The sequence below is a fragment of the Tympanuchus pallidicinctus genome, unplaced genomic scaffold (genome assembly GCF_026119805.1).
Source record: "Tympanuchus pallidicinctus isolate F22 unplaced genomic scaffold, pur_lepc_1.0 scaffold4, whole genome shotgun sequence".
In the NCBI taxonomy this organism is placed as follows: Eukaryota; Metazoa; Chordata; class Aves; order Galliformes; family Phasianidae; genus Tympanuchus; species Tympanuchus pallidicinctus.
In genome coordinates this window covers 13,772,656-13,783,916 of record NW_026294758.1, presented here as the reverse complement: position 1 = coordinate 13,783,916, position 11,261 = coordinate 13,772,656, and positions in this window count along the sequence as shown.

The window sequence follows — 11,261 nt, the reverse complement described above, 5'->3', positions numbered from 1 at the left end:
GCCTGCATGGTAAATTGAGCGAGGAACCTACAACTGTACGATAGTACTATATTCTGGTTAAGGACTTTGAAAAATGGTTTCAGATGTACACTTCATAAAACCCAATCTTGTCTATATCATTGAAATTTAAAGAAAACATTCTTTCTGAGAAAAACTGGAACAAAATTAGCATTTTTATAGTTATTACAGCTTGAAAAGAAACTAAGATCTGCTACATATGTATTTTTAATTTACTTTAATTTCCTACTCCAGTAGTTTTGATTTTATGTCTGATTTTCACATCTGGTCCATGAAAAAGTTTTATTTCATTTCGACAGTCAAGTGTAGTATCTGTACTTTCAAACTAAGTTTCAAGTTCTTGTTTTGAGATAACAAATGTTTGTTTCTAGAATATTCAGGAAGAACATTCAAGCTGGATGCTTATGAATACAGACCAAAAAAATCCCAAACATTGCTATATTTGTCTTATTTTAGTATTATACTGCATCCACAGCTTTTTTAAGCTGATAATGGCTGTAACAGTACTTGATAATATATAAGAATAGAGAATGAGGGTATTTTGGAGATCATCTAGGTCATCAAGGTATCATCAAAGATAGTTTCCTTAACCTGTTTTTCCTTCTTTCTTGGTTTAATGCTCAGAGTATACTAGTTTGCACCCCAGTTCCATTCATACAATCATAGAATCACTGAAGTTGGAAAAGACCTCAAAGATCATCCAGTCTAGCTGGTCCACTTATCACCAATATTTTCCCACTGAACCGTGTCCCTTACTACAACATCTAAATGTTTCTTGAATACCTCCAGGGATGGTGACTTAACCAACATCCCTGGCAGCTTCCAGAATAAATCCTGGCCAACTTGAGGCCATATATAGGCTGCTATAGGTTTCACCCAGGTGCAATCAAAATATGCTGAAGTGTTGGGACCATAAAAATCAGAAAAAAAGGGTATGCACTCTCACTATTAATTTATTTGGTGTTTGTCTGTTTTTGTTGTAGGACTGAGCCAATACCTAAAGTGTATCTTACATTATGGTATAGATATACTCCAACACTTTTGTATCTGAAACAGTAGATGGAGTGTAGCTTATACTATTGTGTGAAGATATTGATACATTTCCAGTCTTGACAGCGTAGACTGACATAACAATAATACATGCACTACATGTTGAGTTACTATTATTATTGCCAAATTAAATATGTTTACATCTATCTATTCAATGGATTCTACAGTACAGGTAGAAGGAAAAAGGATCAGACACATTTTCTTTTTTAAAGCCAAATAGTAAAAATGAAAACCAACTAACCCCCATAACTAACTCCCATGTCAGTTTTTTTGGGGGGCCCTAGTAACTCCAGTTAACTTCGTGGTTAAAAATATACAGTTTTAAAAAAAGGAATATTGAAATGCATATGCATTATAGTTCAATGGCTGTTATTAACTCCTGGTTAATAGGAGTGGTTAATAATAAAAAGTACTCTTTGGTACTTTATACACTTTGGTATTTCTTATATTAGGAAGGAGGAAATTTTCCTTTGATCATGTAGTATAGACCACTGCAAACAAATTCCTGAATCTTAATCATAGAACCATAGAATGGTTCAGGTTGGTAGGAACCTGTAAGATCACCTGGTTCCCACTACTTTAGATGGGATACCTCCTATCAGACCAGGTTGCTCAGAGCCCCATCCAGCCTGGCCTTGAGTGCTTCCAGGGAACAGGCATCCCTCTGGGCAATCTGTTTTACTGTTCACAGTAAAAAATTTCTTCCTAATATCTACTCGAAATCTACCCTCTTGCAATTTAAATCTATTTCCTCTTGTCCTATTACTACATGCTCTTCTAAAAAGTCCCTCCCCAGGCCCTCAGGTACTGGAAAGCTATTATAAGCTCCACCTGGAGCCTTCTCTTCTCCAAGCTGAATAGCCTCAACTCTCTCAGCCTGTCCCAGTAGCGCAGGTGCTCCAACCGTCTGATCATATTCATGGCTTTCCTGAGAGCTCACTCGAATAGCTCCATGTCCTTTTTGTGCTGGGGGCTGCAGAATAGGATGCAGTACTTCAGACAGGGTATCACAAGAACAGATTCTTAAGAAAGGTATTGAATTAATGCCCATTCTGAGTCCTGAAACTTAGAAATATTTTCAGTGAAATTGTAGGTTGTTTTTCTTATACACATCTTCACTTTTTGTTGTTGTTTTTTTTGTTTATTATCTCTGAATTTAAGTTAACTACTAGTACTTTTTACTATTCTTCCTAAGAGGAAACAGGAACTTGCAAAGTGCTGACACCACTGCCCAGTATCTATCTATCTACATTCACTTTTAATAAAGTGAATACTTAGCTACGATAAATATTCTTCTAATGCGTGTTAACATTGCACATAAGTAAAGAATCAGGCAAAAATTAATAAAGTTCTTTTAAAAAACATGAAATGGAATTAAGATGCTCAATACAGGAACTGTTACTAGCGAATGTGATATGTGTGATCAACTCCTATGATTTACTGATGGATAAATCAGATGTAAGAGACTCTGGTGAACCGCAATGGACAAATAAGCACTCCAAACTCTTTTCATGGCCTGCATTTATTTAGAAGGTTAGTCCAGAAAACATAAAGTTGTTTCTCGACCTTAAAATTTATGGCTAAAATATAAATATTTGATGGATTGCAAACTTGTTTGATTTTCTCAGGTGGCAAGCATTTGCATCTGATTAAGGATGGCAGCATGTGTTGCTGAGCCTACGAGTAAAGGTTTGACACTCCTGTGCTCGACACACTTTTACTGTGAGTGACTGATTGACTCCTGTGCATCAGCATACAAGAACACCCACACTATCTGTCAGTAATGGGAAAAGAGATCTTAACTCAGGGCTCCTTTGTAACAGTGGACAGAAAATATTTCAGGCCAGATGTAAGGGTGTCTTTCTATTATTGCCACAGACAATGTGAGCATGTACTTCTCCTTTTCCTCCTTCCCTTAACCCTCAAACTAGAAAAAAATTAAACCCCAAACTCCAGTAAATATGTATGTACCATCTGTCATGACAATTTTCTGTGAACATTTAAAACAGCTAAGAACAAAAGTACAAATGTATTTATTTTAAAATAAATAAATAAATAAATAAATAATAGGGAAGTTACTTTTCCTAGCAGAAAGACATTCAAAAACAAGTCCGGATGAAAATTACTGTTTTGTTTTCCCTCATATTGCAGAAGTAAAAAGATTGATGTAAAAGACACGATACCCTTGAGCTCACAGAGTTAGAAGCTTGGATTTTTTTAAAAAAGAAGATATACAGCCTTTCAGGTCACATTTAAACTCAGTGATTCAGACACAAATGCATACTATTGATGCTAGGTACTTAGCACATCACATTTTTGCTTTGTATTGAAATGAAATAATGTGTATATGTTCTTTTCTCGTTAAAAGCAGAGACATTAATGAACGAGATAGCATCTGCATGATAGTGTAATGAATTTTAGAAAGCATGAAGTACTCAATGCATGTTAAATGTGGTCACTATAAATACAATCTTTTTTTGTTCTAGTAATGATTTATTTAGAAGAGTTAGCCCATTTAGAAATACTAGCTTTGTGAATAGTATTGCCAGAGCTTCAGTTTCTATGATCACAGAGTCATTCTTTGATGAATAAAGGCAATGAGAGAGAAATGTGATCCACCTACCAGAAGAGACAGGAGAACCTTTGCTATCAGTCTGAATTATCCTTTAAATTAATGGACTAAAGGAGTAGTATCCAAAGTTGTGATGCCTGCATATTCATAAGCAACAAGGTGGATTAATGCACCTCCCAAAATAATGAGGAATACTCCCTAGGCCTCTCCAAGCTCAAAGGCCTGCTTCCTTATGCACATATATGTCACATAATCTGAGCATACAGGAGGAACTGGAGCTCTCTGCCCCATTTGAGAGTTGTGATGTCTTAGGAATCACAGAAAATTTATGGGAAAACTCCTGTGCCTAGGAGCACACAAGATCTTTGAGAAAGATAGAAAATAAAAGAGATGAAGTTGCAGTTCACATAGAAAAGAATTTTCTATGAAGGTGAGCCATGGAAACCACAGACATTATATCAAAAGGCCTTTGAATCAAGATCAGAGGGATCTTCACAGGGAAATATTATGTTAGGCATCTGTTACTGACCTTCTAATCAGATAACGATGAAGGCTGGTGAAACCTTATTCTTTTTGCTCAAGGAAGTCTTGTGCCAACGGAACCTGGCCTCACAGGTGAGTTTTATTATCTAAGCATTTGTTAGGAAAAGAACACTATGGTGTGCATGTGATCCGTAGTACTCCTGGAGGTCAGTTAGGATTGCATCATGCTGCAGATGTTGCACATGCATACTGACAACAGCACATTTCCAGCTTTACTGCTCACGGGCTGAAAAGACTTGACAACCTAACTAACAACATTACTCTGGGGTACAGTGATCATAAAATTCTGAAGTTTGAGATTCTCCTGTGCCTATTTGTGACAGACTGCCAGCCTGAGTAAAACCTTAGATCACCACACACTGAGTGCAGCCTGTCATCCAGCTTCCTTGATGTACATAGGCCACCTGCCCAGCCTTTATATTACCAATTAAGCTAGGAGGGGGCTATGAGAAGCAGTGTCAAACACTTTGCTGAAGTTCAGGAAAGTAATATCCACTGCTTTCCCTGTTTCACGGAAAGTGACCAGCAAAACTTCTAAGTCAGTGTGTCACTGCTGAAATTTCTAGGAACTGTGAGGATTGTATGCTTTTTATTTTATGTTTGGTTGCTGTTGCTATTTTGTAACAGCCATTTCTTTTTCTTTGAATAGAATTTAGTTAGTTAATATGTTTGAAGTGCTTGGAATGGGAACTTTTTTTTTTTTTTCTATGTTTTGGTCAATTTCACTTAGAAGATAATGCAAAATGCCTCAAAACTGGATGACTCCCAACTGGAAACTACAGAGTCATATTCTATTATTATTATTATTTATATTTAATTATGTTGTTTTTTAGTTTATTTTCTGTGTATCTAGACTACACTGACTATGAGTGCTGAAGTTACTTTGTAATTATGCTATGTTTTAATTAATGTGCCTCTCATCCATTGTAGACATTACAGTCATTTGAAAAAGTGGACAGTATACAAATTTACAATCTCCATCATGTCATTGATCAGGTCACACAAGGGAAAAAAGGCTAGTTTTAAGCAAATTAAATTTATTAAGAGTGCTGGGGAGAGACTGATTTCTGACAATGATTTAATGCCATTCTGCATGCACTTGATCATGCTGAAAATTCCCTGCTGCAATATGAATATTATAGAAGTGTTAAAGGAAATTCTTAATGCATTCAGTTACAAAAGGTTAAACATCTGGTATCCTTTCAGCATACAATTTTATAAACACAGCCCATTTCCTTTTTTTTTTCCTACCTAGAAATATATGGAGCATTCCCATTAAGGTAGTAAGACATGTTTCATGTGTAGTTTGTTTACAATAAACATTTTTCCTTTTAGCGGTTAAATGATAATGGAGGAAGATGTTTTCTCACAGTTTTGATGGAATGCAACAGATCTCAAAAGAGATGCCTGAAAGAACAAGAAAGGCTTCTATATGTACCTCAACCAGAAAAGGGAAGTGCAGGGTGATCCACCCCACCTAGTGACTAACGCAGGCTGGCTGGTAACAACAGACAAGAAGAAAGCTGAAGTATTTAACAACTTGTTTGCCATGGTCTTCCCGATAACTGCACACTGCAGTGAGTGGGAAAAAAAGAAACATCACATCCATTTTTAAAAAGGCTAAAAGGGATGACCCTGGAAACTATTAACATGTCAGTCACATCTCTGTGCTAGGGAAGAACATGGAACAGGTCCTCCTAGAAGCTTCCAAAGGCATATGGAAGACAGGGAGGTGATAAGGGAGAACCAGCATGGCATCACCAAGGCAAATGCTGCTTGACCAAACTAGTGGCCTTCCATGATGGTGTCACTGCATCAATGGACAAGGGAAGAGCCACTGATGTTTATTTTTTGACACAGTATCCCATATCTTTCTCATCAAACTGGAAAGATATGGATTTGGTGGTGGATTGTTCAGATGAAGAACTGGCTGCAGGATTGAGTCCAGAGAGTGATGCTCAAGGGCTCAATGGATGGGGGCTGGTGAAGAATGGTGTCCTGTAAGGGTTGATGCTGGTGCTGATCTCTTTAATATCTTCATCAATGACAACAACAGTGGAGCTGAGTGTACCCTCAGCAAGGCTGCTGATGACACCAGGCTATGGTGTGTAGCAGACATGCCAGTAGGATTGGATACCATTCAGAGAGACATAGATGGGCTTGAGAAGTGGACCCAGGAGAACCTTATGAGGTTCAACAAATCCAAATGTGAGGTCTTGCACCTGGGTTGAGCCAATCCCTATTGCTAATACATTCTGGGAGGTGAAAGGGTTGGGTGAAGTCCTGATGAAAAAGACCTGGGGATACTGCTGGATGGGAAGCTGGACATGAGCCACCATTGTGCCCAATTATATCCCGAGCTGAATCAAAAGAAGCATGACCAGCACAGCGAGGGAGGTGATCCTGCTCCTCCACACTGGTGAGGTCTCACCTGAAGTTCTGTGTCCTGTACTGAGGACTCCCCTCAGTACAGGAGACAAATAGACCAGTTGGAGCACAGCCACCAAATGAAACATCTCTTCTACAGGGACAGGCTGAGAGAGCTAGGGCTCTTCAGACTGGAGAAGGCTCCAAAGTAATCTTATAGAGGCCTTTCAGAATCCAAAGGGAAGCTATAGAACAGAGGGGGACAGACTCTTTAGGAGGATCAGTGGTGATAAAACAAAGGGAAATGGTTTCAAACTTAGAGAGGGTAGATTTAGGTTGGATATAAGGAAAAAGTCTTCTACAGTGAGGGCAATGAGGCACTGGAGCAAGTTATCCAGTAATGTGAGTGATGTTCTATCTCTGGAGACTTTCGAGACCAGGCTGGATCAGACTCTGGGCAACCTGATCTAGCTGTGGTGTTCCTATTCATTGCAGAGGAATTGGACTAGATGACCTTCAGAGGTCTCTTCCAACTCAAAGGATTCTATGATTCTCTGATTGTCCTACGTGCTTCTCTGCTTGCCTTTCTTTGGCTATATTTTGAGGGCTGTTCCTGGAGACATTCCTTGCTTCCAGAAAAAGAGAAGAGAAAAGGCTCTGGTGAGTATTACAGCAGATTGCTTCAGGATCATCCCACATTATCTAATAAATTATTTGTTTTCAAGAACAAGATTTGTTGTTAAGAACAAGGCACAAGTTCTGTCTTTCAACATTTTACCTACAAAAACAGTCCAATGTCTTCTCTCGAGATAATACAGTGAAAGATGATGTTATAGGTAGTTTCAAAAAATCTCACTGCTTTTCTCTAATTGCATTATTTTTTTCAATTGGCTTGTAATTATTTTTATTGCTAGCTGCAAGAGTCACAGTAGATCGTTTATCTGGCAGTGTTATTGAGACATCATTGTTAAATGCTGTTTCCACTGAGGTTTTTAGAATAAAAAATATACTGGGTTTTATTTTCTACTGTAGCAATATTATGTTAACAGCAATGGATGTTTTTGACATTGTACAATAATGAAATCTGGAAGCCACATTTCTCTTGAAACTATTTTCATTTTTAAAAAAACAAGAAAAATGATACTTGAACAAGGAAATGAGGAATTGCCCTTTCAGTTTCACTTATTCTAAAATTTAATGTAAGTCATACTGATCTTCTGTGAACACCATAAACATTATACGTAAATATGCACACAAAATATTAAGCATTGCAGTATTAAGCACATCAATAAACAATTATCAATGAAATACTTAAGTTGAAAATATTGAATAAGTGTGCACCATTTTTTAGTTCCATAGTTTTTTTACCTTTGAAATTCTATTTTTTGAAAGAAGCAGAAGTAATACATTTTGATGAATTTTTTAAATATTTGCTAGATAATTTTTTTTAGTAGCCTGCTAAAATTTTGTTTTAACCTTACTGACAATGAACTCTGAAAGGAAGGTAATCATCTAGGAAAAAGCAAGCAAAATTAAACACCGAGTGATCTATTTAAGAAACGTATTCACCGAGAATAAGCACAAAAAGACAATGCATTAATAGTAAAGAATTGTCTTTCTTCAAAACAAAACAAAAAAAAACACCTAAATTATACTGACCTCACTAGATAGTAATAAAACAGTCTAAATATTCACTTATATCCTACATAAATGTAATGTTCTGAAAGAAATCCATTATTTGCATTGAATTCTTAAGACTAATCTGTTTTGGACATCACTGTAATATTTCTAGAATTCCCACAGTGACGTATGAAAATTAGTAGAATATCCAAACAAGAGAGTCTATACACTAACTACAGCTAAAAAGCTGTAAATACAGCTAAGCTAAAAAGCCTAAAATACAAAACCTGGAATGCTCCTGCATGTTGTAAAGCTCTAGACCGCGCCAGCTCTGTAAACTACCAAACATTTAATGAGCCCCAGCCATTTTAACAAATTGAAAACCCAACTTGTACCTCACTGAAATCAAGAGAGCAGTCAAGAGAACCAGCAGTTCTTCTGTGGACTTAATCATCATAACCTACAGGTTATATACCCTCAAAAAGAAGAATCCTCTTAGGGGCAGCCACTTAGGACAGCATTTATATTCAAACCGTGAGATACAGTGCAATTGAGTTATATCTTACTGATAGAAGGCTCATTGTAAATCTAAATGATCTTTGTCTACAAACAACTCTGGTAAAACCTCTACATATGAGAACTGATCCAAAAGTAATGTTCCTTATTTAGTTATGTTGGCTTTTGATATCAAAGGTGGATGTTTGGTGATATGACAGCAGAGATTGAGCGCTCACCTCAGTATTTTATTCCATTTTTGTTGCTGTGAGGCCAATGGCAGCAGATGAGAATTCAGACGAGGTGGCACCTGAAATAGAAGTGTACATGAAGCAAAGGTGTGTCACTGATTTCTTCCATGCAGAAAAATTGCTTGCTGAACATTTATAGAGATCAAACAATGAATGTGAACGCATCAAGGCAGTGTTCACAGTGGTATTCAGTGATGGTGACAACAATGTGAAAAACAAGCCATGTTCTGGACAGCCACACACAGCTGTCACACCACTATAAATGAAGAACATCTCCATTAACTCATCCACACCAATCAGTGGATTTCTACTAGAGAACTTTGGGTTCCCCAAATGCTCACACAGGAACAAAAAAAACAGCATATATGAGTTTGTCAGGACCTACTGAACCAGTACAGAGCTCAGCATTACTGTTTGCTGGATCACAATATTGTTGTGACATAGTAAAAAATAATATTTTCACCTGGAAAATACATATTTCTAGGTTTCTACCTGGACTGGCATGTTATTTCAGGATTATCAAGACACAGTTAATCTGAGGATTGAATGTGACATATTTCCTGCACTTTCTAGAATCAAAGCACTTCATTTCTGTTCACTACAAAACCAAACATCAAGGTCTATTAGGGTAGTTCCAATGAATTCAGGAAAACAATTTTTCTTCATACTTGCATAGTAGTTTCTTTAATCCAATGTCCATTTCACAGTTGAGTTACAAACTCCAGAGTGGGTTACAAGGGAATACTGACGGACTTTCTTTTATACTGCCATCAGGCATAACTTTAATGCTGTTCTTGCATTTAACATCTTTCATGAGTTTACTGAAGCATGAGTCCTATAGTGTACCTCATTGAACTTACCAGTACCTAAGATAGAAATACATTTGCAGAACAGCTCCCAAGAGATTAGAATGGAAAATCAGTTCTTTTATTGCAGATGTAACAATTTATAGTGTACCATTAGTATAGGCTTTTCTATTAACTTACTGAACACGCAAATACCAAAAAGACTGTGAATTTAGTGTTGTATCTCTCCCTCCCCATCCTTCTCTGAACACATATTTCTGTAGTGCCATCAGCTTTCAAATTAAATGTTTTACAATAACAGTAAGTGATCCTAAAATGACAAAAGTATCTTAGAAACAGATAATCTAAAGGTATGCTTCGAAATTAAAGAGATTGTATTTACAATGGCATAGTACAGGAATGCTTTACTTAAATAGATTTCCTGTAAATCTGTTGGTACCATAAAACATTTGCATACTCTTCATCTTATTCTGAATTGAGTCAAATTTTTCTGGTCAAATTTTCGCAAAAGCTCATTTGAGAAGGATTCTGAACAGAAATTGAAGCAGAGGATTTGCAAAGACAGAATAATTTGTATAAATAGTGTACATATATACAAAATATATAAGCACAGATATGTATTGGTGAGACATTAATTAAGAGGTTTAATGACAGATTTAAAAAGAGAGTGAATATCTGCAAAGAGTCAGTGCTAAAAATAAGGAGTTAGTGTTAATAAAAAAACATTTATATTTAATTATGTTTTCATCCAATCCACTGGAGAGTTCAGAGGAACTATTTGAATTTTTCCTTTAGAAATTATTCTCTCTGTAGATCTGATTAAACAAAAAATTAATAGTAAAAATAAAAAGTAACTACAGCATTAAGCATTTTGACAAGTTGTTTTGCTTGAACTCTTTCATGTAAAATAAGGCTTGCATTTTGATAGAAAATGTAGTGGAGAGGGTCATGATTCTTCCTGTTCAACATGGTGGTGATAATCAGATGGAAAGTCTGTTATAAAATTTTGGAATCTGAGCAGAAAGTAAATTTTGAAAGTTAACATCCATATATACTTTTTTTGATTTTCCCAAAGAACATTCACGTATAGATAGAAGCTGCAATATTTAAATTTAGCAAAAGGAAATATGTAAAAATAATGTGTGTAACGATATATTAATAAATGTTACTTTGTTTTTTCTTGTAACTTCTGACTCAAAGTACGCAAGATAGGCCAATTTTTCAGCACTTTTATGCACTTTCCATAAAGAAAATGAGATGTTTTTCTTTATTTATTTTAAGCTTATTATTTTATATTTAAAAGTCAAACTGAAAATGTAAGCTATTCAACCATTTTCTATTCTATTTTTTTTTTAAAGTTTGAAGTTTGACCTTGAAATTTACAGAGAAAATATTGAAATGATACTGTTGCTACTTATTCCATTTCTAGCTCACCACAAAAGTATTTTTTGTGCTGACCAACTGAGAAACTGCTGGTCCTTCAAGAGAAGCAATGAAAAACAGAAGCATCCCTTATATGGAAAAACTTGGTAGATATGG